This window comes from Cebus imitator, unplaced genomic scaffold, assembly GCF_001604975.1.
Source record: "Cebus imitator isolate Cc_AM_T3 unplaced genomic scaffold, Cebus_imitator-1.0 Scaffold225, whole genome shotgun sequence".
NCBI lineage: Eukaryota > Metazoa > Chordata > Mammalia > Primates > Cebidae > Cebus > Cebus imitator.
In genome coordinates this window covers 3,439,261-3,452,994 of record NW_016107540.1, presented here as the reverse complement: position 1 = coordinate 3,452,994, position 13,734 = coordinate 3,439,261, and positions in this window count along the sequence as shown.

Sequence of the window (13,734 nt, the reverse complement as noted above, 5' to 3'; positions counted from 1 at the left end):
AAAAAAAAGAAAAAAGAAAAAAAAGAAAAGAAAGAGAAAACAAGGAATGGCTGGAGTTCTAGGAGAGTCCAAGGAGGCTCTTGGCCCAAAAATGTCTCATAGATATTGTCCATTTTAAGAATATATTAACAAAAAATGCATGTAAATCACACTGTTATTCAGGAATCTGTCTCATAATATTGGTAAACTGGCTCGTTTTAAAGAAAACATTTTTTAAAATCCCCCTGAATTTGCCCCCCATCTATTTAGGTCTGCTATAGCGTGTGGTCCCAGGGCACCGTAAGGATGGCTGAGTGGGAGTTCCAAATCTCTCCATCCTTTGGTCCCGCCTCCTTTCTACTTCTACAAGTGATGTTTGCAGAGGGAGCATCACGTTTCTAGGTTCTCTGAGATCCTTCTCTCTCTTCCTAGGGGAAGTGTAAATTTGGGCAGGAGCAGGTGAGTGCACGGAGGAGGTCCATGGGCAGATGGTAGGGGTAAGGAGCAGCAGTTGGCAAGGGAGACCTCGCTGGGCACCCTGGATGCTGAAGGGTGCTTTCATGGGGGTGTGAGACTAGGAAGGGGTTGGAGCCCTGGCACTCCCGGCAGGCTTCAGCAGGGCTCTGTGTTGAGGAATTTTCTCTCTGGGAAACCTGCAGGTTCCTGCCAATCCTCACCCCTCCTTATTTCAGGATCCGCTGGCCTCTCTCCTCTTGTTGGGTTATGGACAGCATGCCTCTCAATTAGTAACTAGTTCAGGGATGCCTGCTTCCTCTCCTGACAAAGAGAAGCCTTCAAGTCATTCGCAGCCTTTGAAATAGCAAAGGCACAAAACGTTCGGCTGTTATTTTATCTTTGGAGTCAAGAATGTGGCCACGAGTTTTGCAGCTGTGAATTCCGGCACATGCAAGAGGAAGGTTTGAATTATGGGGTCTGCAGCTCCCTGTCTTCAATCAGGGGACGGAGTGCGGGCGGCACATGGCTGTGCCTTCTGGCTCTGTTGCACCTACAGTCTGGGCCCTTTTGCCTTGACTCTAGTTATGGGCCCTCCACATTCTTCTTTCTGGACTTACTGTGAAGCCTAGCAGGTCAGGCCTCAGAAGGATGTACTGAGCATGATGCCAGGGACCCTCCACCTCCCTGCCCTGTTTCCTCTCTTCATCCTCAGATATGGAGGCATTGTTCTGGGCCCGGGTGCCTCCATCAGGAAAGCAGAGAGATGATGCTCAAACCTCCTCCGCACAGGGGATAGCTGGTGCTATCGAGGAGAGGCTGAGCCCTGGGGGCTGTTCCACACAGCCAGCTTCCGCAAGGTGCAGCCTCCCCTTCTGCAGAGCAAGGACGTCATGGTGTTTAAATGGGCCATAGGTGGTCTAGATGCTTGGCCAGGTGACTGGCTGGTGCTGATGAGTTGTTGGCTTCCCTGCTCTTATTTATTTGGCAGCTACTATTGGTGCTTATTCTGGGTCAGGCACCAGGAAGACAACAATGAGCAAGACAGTCTCCTGTTCCTCACGGAGGAAAACAGGTGATAAACAAACAGATCTGTGAGGGATTTCAGGAGCGATGAGCTCTGCAAAGAGCACAGCGCAGGGGGATGGGATGAGAGTGGCTGGGCAGGGGTGTGGGCCACCAAGGTGACCTTGGGGAGGGCAGTGGGGAGAGCACCTGAGAAGAGGTCCCATCTACCCTCACATCTTCCCATCATCTAATGCAGGAAAAATGGTTAAAGTCCTAGAATGCCAGCCAGGGCCTGGTCACGTGACAGGAGGTTGGCCAGTCAGGTTCTCCTGATGAGGATTTGATCCTGGAAGGAACAGCAGTTAGGAAATGAAGTTTGGAAGTGAGGGGAACCCCAAACCTTATTCTCCAGCTTTCCCAAATGCAATGGAAGCCCCCTGAGAGCTTAGGCTCAGGCTAGCCAGAGCGGTATGTATCTGTATTGGGCAACACACGACATTGACTGAGGAAAAATTACTAAGAAATTATTCTTTGGGGGGAAAAAGGCATAATGTAGAAAAATGTGGGCACTAAAATTGTAAACAGTGTCAGCAGTACTCCCAAGCCAGGTCGGGTGGGAAAGGGGAAAATTGTGATAAGATTCTTACCTTTCTTGGAGAGTGGAGGAAATAATCAACTATGATCAATTCTCATTGTGGAACAAAACGTACGCTCTTAGGTTTGTGAAAATATTAGAAGTAAACATAAAGCAAAGGGAGACACAAGTCTGGTTTGAAAACAATAGCCAATCATTTTTGTATTTATAAGACAAATACCAAAATTAAATTACACAAACAGGTTAAAAATGGGGATGGGCAAAGAGGTAAAAAGTGTTTTAGAAAATGAAGCTGAAAGTTATATGACCATAAAAGTAAAATCTAGGCAAAAAGCCAATACATGAATCAAAGAGGTGCATTTTCTATTGATGAAAGTGATATTCCTCTATATATTTAAAACTTTAATCAACCAACACAATGACATTGAAATCTATGTAACTCAAAAGCTGTTACGTAAAAATGAGTAAAAATATAGAATTTAAAATTTTCTGAACTATCTAATCAGAAAAAAATAAAAATTTTATATTTATGTCACATGTATTTTTAGAACATAATTACAACAGAAAAAAATATATACCCATGGGATATTTGTAGAAACTTACCATGTCACAAAGAAAAGATCAACGTACACTCCGAAGAGCAGAAATCAAAATTGTAAAAGAATAAAGACAAGTTAGCTAACGATTTAACTAAAGAAGCTATGAAAATGAATAGCAAAATAAAACAAAGTCAAAAGTGCAAATGTAATGGAATAGAACAGTAAAATTACGGTAGGCTTGATCAAGAAAGCCATAATTAGGCTATTTGAGAAGATCAATAAAATAGAAAAATCCTTGACAAGTCTAATAATAAAAGTGAAGGAAAGCGGGAAGAGAGAGAGAAACAAAAGGAGAGAGAAAGAGAGACACGCACTGATAAAACCACAAACGGTGACTATCAGGTATAAGAAAGACGTTTTAGGTCAGGGGGCAGCAAAAATTTTCTGTAAAAAACCAAAGTAAATATATCTGGCTTTGTGGGCCACATACAGTCAATGTTTCAATTACTGAACTCTGCCGGTGTGGTTCAAAAACCACCATAATCATTAATAAATGCACGGGTGTGGCTATATTCCAATAAAACTTTATTTACAAAAGCAGATGATCTACTAGATTTGATGTGAGGGCCATAGTTTGCTGATGCTTTTTTGGGGGGGGTTGGGGCGGGGGAGCATGTGGTCAAGATGGCTCTGTAAAATATACACTTTGACACAAGCCGTTGTGTTCCAAATTTCTCGTAATGATAGATGAAACATAAAAAGAGAAAACTAAAACATTCAAATTCAAAACAAGATAAATAATTTCATGAGCCGGAAAAATAGACAAGACCCCAGACAGAGCTGCAAAGCATGGCAGTGCTGAGCAGGGCTGCGGTGGAGGTTTGACGGCTTGCTGGGTCTGAGAGTGGGCTCATGTGGCTGGGAATTCAGGGAATGTCCCCGCAGGAAGCTAGACTTGCTCCACTGGAGACGAAGTCGGAAGTGAGCACTCTTATTAGGGAGAAAATCATAAGACCTCTGCTACATACTGGACTATTGTCACTTCTCAAAGAGGTTAATACATGCCAGAGCCTTCTTGAGAACTGGGGCTATTTTTGGTTGTAATGATCAGGGAAGTCCTTCTAGTCTTTAAGCAGAGGAGCAAGTAGTGCTACACCTTCCGCCACTCACAAATCTGCAAAATTCATCTGTTCTGAATGTCTCCACAGACTAAATACCTAGAATTTCTATATACCTAGAAATTCATGGTATTTTAGAATATGATAATACAGGAAAGTTTTTACAAGATAAAATTCCCATCAACGTTGCAGGAGATTGTTAGGGAAAGAGAAGCTTATGTGGGAACAGAAAATTCTTGTCAATCTTTTTTTGTTAAGGGGCTTAAAACTACACAGCTATTTTCTCTTAGTTTCCATGGGTCAAGAGTCCAGGTACCATGTGGCTGAGTCTTCTGCTCACCATCTAATTTAGTCAACAATCTAGGTGTTGGTGGGATTGCATTCCTTTCCAGAGGTTGTGGTCCTCTTCCCAGCTCGTGTGGTCACTGGCAAAATTCGAATTTGGTTTCTTGCTGTTGTAGGACTGAGGTCCCTGTTTTCTTGCTCAGTGTTATCCAGGGGCTGCTCTTGACTCGTAGAGGTTGGCTGTATCCTCGCTCACTCACAACATGACAGCTTAGTAACTACAAGGCCTGCAAAAGAATCTCTGTACCTATTCATTTGTAAAAATAGATGTGTTGTCTGTTTGCTTTTAGCTAGGGAAGGAAAAGAGCATGTGTGCTCCCCCTCCTTCCTGGGCCATGCCATGCCATCACTTGCGGAGTGACTTCCACGCTTTCTCCTAACAAAGCCCAGCTCATTCGTGAGAATATCATGGAGCTCCTCTCTTTTTCACTTTGACTGTTTGTAGTTGGTCTTGATGCGTTCTCACCACTATAATTAAAATCGTTTCCTCCTTTCTCCATCCATACAAACAAATGTGCTCTGTTATTACTTATCCTGTCAATTACTTTTAATCTGTGTCCATCATATCTCCACTGTTTCCTTTTCTTGTGCTTCTTGTGCAGAAATGGGCTAATTTTTAAACTTTTTTCTCAAGGATTTTGCTCTGCACATACTTTCCCTTCTTTTCTGCAAGACTCCAATTATATGCATATTATAACTTTTGATATTGTCCCAGAAATCCCTAAGGCTGTATTCATTTTCTTTTTAATCTTTTTTTCTCTCTGATTTTCAGACTGAATAATTTCTATTAATCTATTTTAAAGTTACATGACTTCTTAGGGTAATTTCTTATTCTGCTATAAACTTTACCTCATGTTTGCTTTTATTTCAAATGTTATATTTTTTTTATTTTAGAATTCCTATTTTTACAATTAATTTCTATTTCTTGGCTGTGATCGCCTATCAGTTAATTAAGTACAATCATATTTTCACTTAGATAATTGAGGAGAGTTTTAGTGACTAATACCTTCACCCACTTGTTACAGTATTTAGGTCATCCTGAGCTGCTCTCTGATGCTTGTCTTTTCTCTCTTATTCTTTAGATGTTGAGTAATTTTGTATCACAGCCTGGACATTGTGAATGTTATGCTGAATTTTATTACATATAAGACCCTGAATTTTATTATAGCCCTTCATAGGCTTGACTTTTGTTTAGAAGGTAAATAACTTGGTTAGATTCAACCTGCAAACTATCCCTTGGGAAGCAACTCTCATCTCAGGTCTGTTCTTTCAGACCTGGCTGGACTCCCTGAAGTCTGTCCTGAACATGTGCTTCAAGGGTCAGCCAGAGACTTGGCCAGACAGGGCTCATGGCTCCCTTTCTCTGGCTCTTTCCTTTTTGAGATACCCTCTCACTTTCCAAAGGCCCTGGTTATGCTGAATTCTACCCTCTGGTTCTTCCTTAGAAAGCTGGCATGAAGGTTTTCTACTGGAGTTTTAGCCAGTCTGCAGCATGTAGACAGAGGCTGCCCTCAGACTAGAAGTTGTGGAAATAAGACATTCAGATTTGAGAGCAAAATAGTGGACTGGAAAACGCTACTTCTTGTCTTGTACACAAAAACAACTAAAGCAATGAACAAGTGATAACTTTTTGATGAAAATAACTGAAGGAGAGCACCGGAGTACATCAGAGGAGTAACAGAAACCCTGGTGAGCACAGAAACTCAGAATGGAGGATGGAAGGACACTCCAAGCCTTCAGAACCCATGTCCCATCTGTAATCATCTGGGACCCAGAAGGAACTTCTCCCTGCAGGGAAAAGGGTCAGCAAGAGGATCCCGGCAAACCTTGTCAACACGCTGAATGTTATATTAGTTTGTTTTTGCATTGCTAGAAAGAAATACCTGAGACTGGGTCATTTATAAGAAAAGAGGTTTAATTGGCTCACGGTTCTGCAAGCTATACAAGCATGGTGCCAGCATCTGCTCAACTTCTGGGGAGGCCTCAGGGAGCTTTTACTCATGGCCAAAGGTAAAGCTGGAGCCTGATGCCACACGGCGAAAGCAGGAGCAAGACAGAGGTGGGGGAAGTTGTCATGCTTTTTAACAACCAGATCTAGTGAGAACTCAACATGAAGACAGCACCAAGCCATGAGGGGATGCATCCTCGTGACCAAGCACCTCCCGCCTGGCCCCACCTCCAACATCAGTGCTTACATTTCCACATGAGATTTGGGCAGGGACAACATTCAAACTATAGCAGACATCTGCAGCTCTCACTGCTACAGGCTCCAAGTTCAGCTGAGGGAGCTACCTGGAGTCCACATAGCTATGCTCCTCCCAGAGAAGGAGCCAACACTGCCCATCCCTGTGTCCCATGCGGCCACTGTGCCACATCATCTTGGCACTGGAACTGCTGCATCTTGCTTCAGAGGTGAGCGACCACAGCACCCTTTCATCCCTGAGGCCAAGATGCTGATAGATCAACCCAAAAATGTCCTTCCTGAGGCATAAATTGTCAAGTCAAAGACAACAAGAAAAATAGAAAGAGAAAAGTGTCAAGTCACATACAAGGGAATAATTATTAGACTAACAGTAGGGTTCTTTGCAGAAGCCTTACAAGCCAAGAGAAAATGAGATAATATATTCAAAGTGATGAAAGAAAAAAGCTTGTCAGCCAAGGATACTGCTATACTCAGCAAAGCTATGCTTCAGAAATGAGGAAGAAATAAAGTTTTTCACAGACAAAAACTGAGGAAATTCATCACCTAATGATACACCTCAAGGAACTAGAAAAGGACTTATAAGAAATTCTGAAGAGAATCTTACAACTAGAACAAAAAGATGATAATCATTATTATGAAAACTAAACAGGACTTAAAAGAAATTCTGATGGGAATCCTATAACTAGAAGCATAAAAGATGATAATCATTACCATGAAAATACGCAGAAGTATAAAACTCACAGGTAGAGCAGATATACAAAGAGACAAAGAATCAAGCCATATATTATTACCATCAAGCCATATTACTCCTATAAACCCCCAAACCACAATGATAAATATTAATTGAAGAAGAAAGGAACAAAGGATATACAAAACAAGCAGAAAATAATGAATAAAATGACAGTATCAGGTCCTCACCTATCAATAATAACCCTGAATATAAATGGATAAATTCCTTACTTAGAAGATATAGACTGGTTGAACGGATTTTTAAAAGTTACCCAACTATATGCTGCCTAAAAGAAACATCACCTGAAAAGACACACAGACTAAAAGTGAAGGGATGTAAAAGGATATTCCATGCAAACAGAAGCCAATAGCAAGCAGGAGTAGCTATATGTACATCAAATAAAAGAGACTTTAAATTAAAAACTGTAAAAGAGACAGAGGTGGTCATTGCATTATGATCAAGGGATCCATTCTGCAGGAGGCTACAACAATTTTAAATATATATGCACCTAACAGCAGTGCACCCAGATATATAAAACAAATATTAATAGATCTAAAGGTAGAGATAGACTCCAATAAAGTAAGAATTGAAGACTTGAACACCCTCTCAACATCAGACAGGTGACAGAAAGCCAACGAAGAAACATTGGACTTAAACTGTACTGTAGACAAAATGGACCTAACAGACAATTGCAAACATTTCATTTAGCAACTGCAGAATGTGGTCTATCTTCCATCAGAATAGACCACATGGTAGGACACAAAAGATGTCTCAACACATTTAAGAGAACTGAAATCATATTGAGTATCTTTTCTGACTACAATGAACGAAAACTAGAAATCAATAAGAGGTACTTTGGAAAATGTACAAAGATATGGAATTTAAACAACAAGTTCCTCAACAACAAATGGGTCAATGAAGAAATTAAGAAGAATTTTTTTTAAAGTCTTATAAATAAAAATAGAAACACAATTTACCAAAACTTAGGAGATACAGCAGAAACAGTATTAAGAGGGAAGATTAGAATGATCAACTCCTACATCAACAAAAGTAGAACAATTTCAAATAAACAACCTAATGATACATTGCAAGAAACTAGAAAAGCAAGAACAAACCAAACCCCAAATTAGTAGAAGGAAAGAAATAATACAGATCAGAAAAGAAATAAATGAAATTGAGACTAAATGCAAAACAAAAGATCAATGACCCAAAAAGTTTTTTTGTGTGTGAAAATATAAAACCAACAGATCATTAGCTAGAATGACCAAGAAAAAAGAGAAAATACCCAAATAAATAAAACTAGAAATGAAAAAGGAACAATTACAACTGATATCACAGAAATATAAAGGATCATTAGAGACTGTTATGAACAACTATATGCTAACAAATTTAAAAACCTAGAGGAAATGGATAAATGTCTGGTTACATACAACCTACCAAGATTGAACCAAGAAGAAATAAAGAATTTAAACAGACCAATTATCAGTAATGAAATAGAATATATAATATAAAGTCTCACATTTTAAAAAGTCCAGGAGTGGGGGCATCACACTACCTGACTTCAAACTATATTGTAAGCCTGTAGTAACCAAAACAGCATGGTAATGGTACAAAAGCAGACATATAGGCCAACAGAATAGAATAGAAAACTCAGAAATAAAGCTGCATGTATATGTTTTTTAAAAAAATTGTATTTATTTATAAATTGCATTACTGGTGAATTATATTTTAGGACAGTAGAGTGGCAATTTAAAATAGTTATTTAACAATGGGGTGGTTTACATGATAGGCATGAGAAGGTCGCCTTATGAAGCTTCATGTCAACTAATAATGAAGAACACACACACAAAAGCACACACATGGGAATAACCAAGAAACTTGTCGTCTAGCTCCTGAATCAGAGGTTTCTCCATTTTCAATACCAGCAGAAGTCTTGAACCATTAGTATGACATGGGATCTTGGACTGGGACTATCAAGGGGCAAGATGAGGACAATGACAAATTTATTAAACAGCAGGAGGTAGAGAGAGGGACAGAGAGAGAAAATCTTTCCAACTCAAAATGTATGTGAAAAAAATTTGTAACTCTTGGACAAATTTCACAATAGAAAATCCTGATAATCAATTCAACCTGGTAAAATTAGTTTTGGTGAAATGAAATGAATAGTCTGACAAATACTTCAACATGAGTTTTTGGAATTGCCTAGAGTTATAACTGTAGATATACATAATAATATAAACTATGACTGAAATCAGATAGAAATTATAAATATAATTTTGTATGCAAAAATTAGACATCCTGTAATTGAAAAATATGGTCACTGGAATGCCTGTGCTGACAAAAGATATGAATCCTGAAAACATTTTCTGACTTTTCTACAGCTTCTCACAATTTGCCGAGTTCCACCTGGTAAGGGCAGACAGAGATAAAGAGAGCAAGGGAGAACATCCTCCTCAAAGATTCCCCTGCTTAATTTTCCTAGAAAAATCTACTGAAAAGAGAGTTGGCATGAAACCCTGACCTTTATTATGAAATTATTCCTGGATGTGAATATTTAGAATTTCTACCACAGCAAACAATTCTCCCCAGTTAGGAAATTGGTTCTAATGACAAACAGTCCTTTTTCTGCAAATGAAAGACTTTGTAGCTTCTACATAGTGTCCTTCACAGTTAAAAACACAGGCTTTAGGTCCAGGTAGACCTGGGTTTGCTTCCAGCTTTGCCTTTTACTCAGCATGAGGTTGTGGACAGTATTTATGTGCTCTGTATTTTCTTATCTATTAATGGGGACATTGACTACCAGTTAGCTTGTAGAGACACTGAGGACTAAAGAAATAATGCATAGGAAGACTTTTTTTTTACAAACTTGCTTTCAGTCCAGGTAGAAACTCTCTTACTCAGGGTCAAGCTGGAAGGCCTTGGGCATTGCTACCTGCTTGAGCCTTTTGCGTGACAGGAATGGATGCCAGCACTGTTCATTTACCTTTTACTTGGTACTTAATCCAGGTTTGTCAAGGACCCCCAGGTAGATGCAACCAAACCCGCCTGAGAAGATGCCTGCTGAATAAAGCCCTCACCATCCCCTTCACTGTTTCCAATTGTTTGTATTTTGATAATCCCACAAGCTCACTTCAGACTTTCACTATTTAAAAAGTGTTCTGTTAAGCAATGAGAAGTCACGTGCACGTTAGAGAGCTGATTTCTGAAACTGAGAGTTGGCTCTGGGTGCTGGCATTGGCCGTGTAGATGTGGAAGCAGGTACCTGCCTGGGGGGCACAGGGCTGGTCCATGCACAGTTCTCTGGGAAGAGTTTGAGGACTTCTCTGTGACGGGTGCCATCCCATTTTAATTACCACCAAGCTTGCTTGGCAGTGCATCCTTTCTTGGCAGCATGTGAAGAAAATAATTTTGCAAACTGGAAGGCAGACTGGTGGCTGAATTCTTCTTTACAAAAGAGACTCTATGGCGCCCAGAGGGAAATGACATTTTAAGCTTGCCACAGGGTACCATGTCGCACAGAGAAAGACATTTCTCCGTGCGACTTTGTGCTCCACAAAGCATTGGGAAATTCAAGGCACACGTGAGAACAAAACTCTCTCAGTGGGGAGTGATTTGCGATTCCATCCTTGGGCCTGAAGGAAAACCTTGAGCTGACCACAGTTTGCATTGATTTCATTTTCCCAGAATCCTGTACTGGTGACACTGACAGGGGTTTGTCCTTCTCCACCTGCCTCTGCCAAGCGCTTCTTGGCCGGACTCTGCCTCTCCATAGCACCTGGGGCAGTCTGGACTCCCAGAGCGTGGGAGAGCTTTGTCACTTGCCTTACACAGATAACATAAATAAAATGTTTTCCAAAGCAGACAGACACTGGGGTAATTCTTTTGGAACACTTAGTTCATGATGTTCCAGTAAGTTGTTGCATCAGTGGAGAAGAATGGTGCAGGGCACAAGGGAAAACTTAAAAAAAAAAAAAGTACAAGAGTGAGTTGAGGCAGAGTAGCAAACGTCAGAACAGCCACAGCCAACCCATGGTCACAGATCATTGTCAGCCTGTGGAGGTCCCCACTGTGGAGGGAGAGAAGGGCTCCCTGCATATATCTCTGTCCTGCCATGCATGCTCCTAAGACACTTGGAGTGATTTGGAGGCCAATAAACCGGTGAGACACCCCAGATCATTTAAGGGCTGGAGGAAAGAAATGAGTATTGAACTCAATGATCTTTTAAAAGTCAGGAATAAACTTACATAATTCCCCTTCAGTCCCCTAATTGATGGCAAAGGTGTGGGAAAGAGCTTGGCAGAAAGTGTTATGAAGACTTCCTGAGTCTTCTCCTCAGTTTCCTTTGTACGCTGCAAAGCTAGACTGAATGAGCACCCAGAGGCGGGAGGGGACTCCTGTAGGTCAGGAAGCCGGTTTCAGTGGCTTGAGTGACTGGTCTAAGTCCCTATTGTGAGTGAGACTGATGGGGATGCAGGACAGACCAAGGTCAGTCTAACCTCCACGGGCCTTCCGCACTCACCAGGCTGGGTCAGGCAGTGAAACTAGGGCTCAGTCACTTTGCCTTATTTCACTTTTCCTGGACCTGCGATGCAGCCACTCCTGCATGATTAAGGAAATTCTCTCTTACGCTTTTCTAGTAAATTTGTGTTGGGGCTAAAGGTGTTTATCTGGGCCATTCCCTTTGAACAGTATGTTGGTGATTTTTACCTTGATATTAGGTAGAAAATGGATTTCTTGCTTTCTTAATGGAAAGAGACAGGTGCAGTAGAAAACACGTTTCAGTCTTAAAACTTCTGCAGCGCCTCCTGCCAGTACCGATGGTTGGTTCATCCCCATCTGGCAAATAACACAGGTGGCTTCAGGGGAGCAGGGAGGCTGTGTGGGAGCCCTGCTTGGGCGATAAAACCCAGGCCTCGGAGGCAGGCACTTGGAGCCCACACACTGGCTGGGGCAGCCTACAGTATGTTGCCTGATGTTTCTGAGTCTCCCTTTCCTCATTTACAGAATGCAAACTGTACTAACAGCACCTATTGCACAGAGTTATTGGGAGAGTTAACGGTCATAGAGCTGAGTCTAAGTTTTGCCCCTAGCCCGTGCCTGTGTGTGAGCTCTACTGTATTAGTATTGGTGATCATACAAATATTGGTATTTGCATGGCTGGAGGTATTTGATAGCAGCAAATCCCTAATTCTGAGAATAAGACCAGCCAGGAAGCTTCTCTGTGAGGGTCTGTCCACAGGAGGAGGAAGTCTGGCCCAGGGGCAGGGCAAGGATGCAACAGAAAGACCAAATGCCCCCACTGGAACCCATGCCCGACTCCAGGGGAAGCAGGAACTTCTATGAATCTGCTTCTGCCTATGTCAGAAGTGCCTGTATGACTTGCTAAGAAGGCCAGGCAGATGAACCAGCTTGTTCAGGCTCTGTCAGCACACCCGATGGGCAGATGTCTGCATTGAATCCAGGGTGAGCCCCAATCTCAGGTTCCCCTGCCCAGCCCTGTGAAGCCCATGCAAGAGGGTGGGGCTGAGGCTGGAACAGGGAGCGCTGCAGAGCTGTGCAGAAGAATGGTTTTCTGTAGGAAAAAGGGAGCAGCAGGAAGATCTAACTGGTGGTGTTTGTATACGATGTATATACCTCAATTATAGTTCACATAATCCCAGCAATTTTATGTGTTTTAGCCTCAACACAAGCCACCTCAGGAGGCTGAGGTGGGGTGGATCACTTGAGATCAGGAGTTTGAGACCAGCCTGACTAACATAGTGAAACCCTGTCTCTATTAAAAATAAAAAAATTAGCCAGGCATGATGGTGCACACCCATAATCTAGCTACTTGGGAGGCTGAGGCAGGGAAATCACTTGAACCCAGGAGGCAGAGGTTGCAGTGAGCCAAGATCATGCAACTGCACTCCAGCCTGAGCAAGAGAATAAGACTCTGTCTCAAAAAAANAAAAAAAAAAAAAAAAAAAAAAAAAAAAAAAAAAAAAAAAAAAAAAAAAAAAAAGACTAAAAGGGAAAATTGTGTGATGTGCAACTCTAAGAGGGCAAGAGAAATATTTACCCTGATCTCCATGTGACTAAAGGAATTCAGTGAGAAGTCATAGAACGCTGGCAGAGGAAATACACTCTTTATTCTGTGCTCAATGAAAATTTTAAATTCCTTCAACATGTTGCTGATGAAAGTTATTCTTTCCATATGCACAGTGTTTGAAATACACCTAGCTATTTAATACCCACACTCTCCTCATCACTTTGGCAGACTTTGGAGATGCCACAAAATTCTCACAAAAATTAAGATGTGTTCTAACAGTAACTACTTAAAAGAGTGAGGGAAAAAAATATTTCTTACTAAAGTAGTGTGGGCCGGGTGTGGTGACTCACGCCTGTAATCCCAGCACTTTGGGAGGCCGAGGCGGGTGGATCACGAGGTCAGGAGATTGAGGCCATCCAGGCCAACATGGTAGAACCTGTCCCTACTAAAAACACAAAAATTAGCTGGATGTGGTGGTGGGTGCCTGTAGTCCCAGCTACTCAGGAGGCTGAGGGAGGAGAATTGCCTAACCCAGGAGTCAGAGGTTGCAGTGAGCTGAGATGGCACCATTGCACTCCAGTCTGGTGACAGTGTGAGACTCCATCTCAAAGAAAAAAAATAGTGTGAGTATTGGGTACTAGGGGTCAGGAAAACATTTCACCGCTTTGATGGCAGGAAGACTATTGGTGCACATGGGCTTTCAATCTCATATTCATTTTCACCCAGACTTTTTATG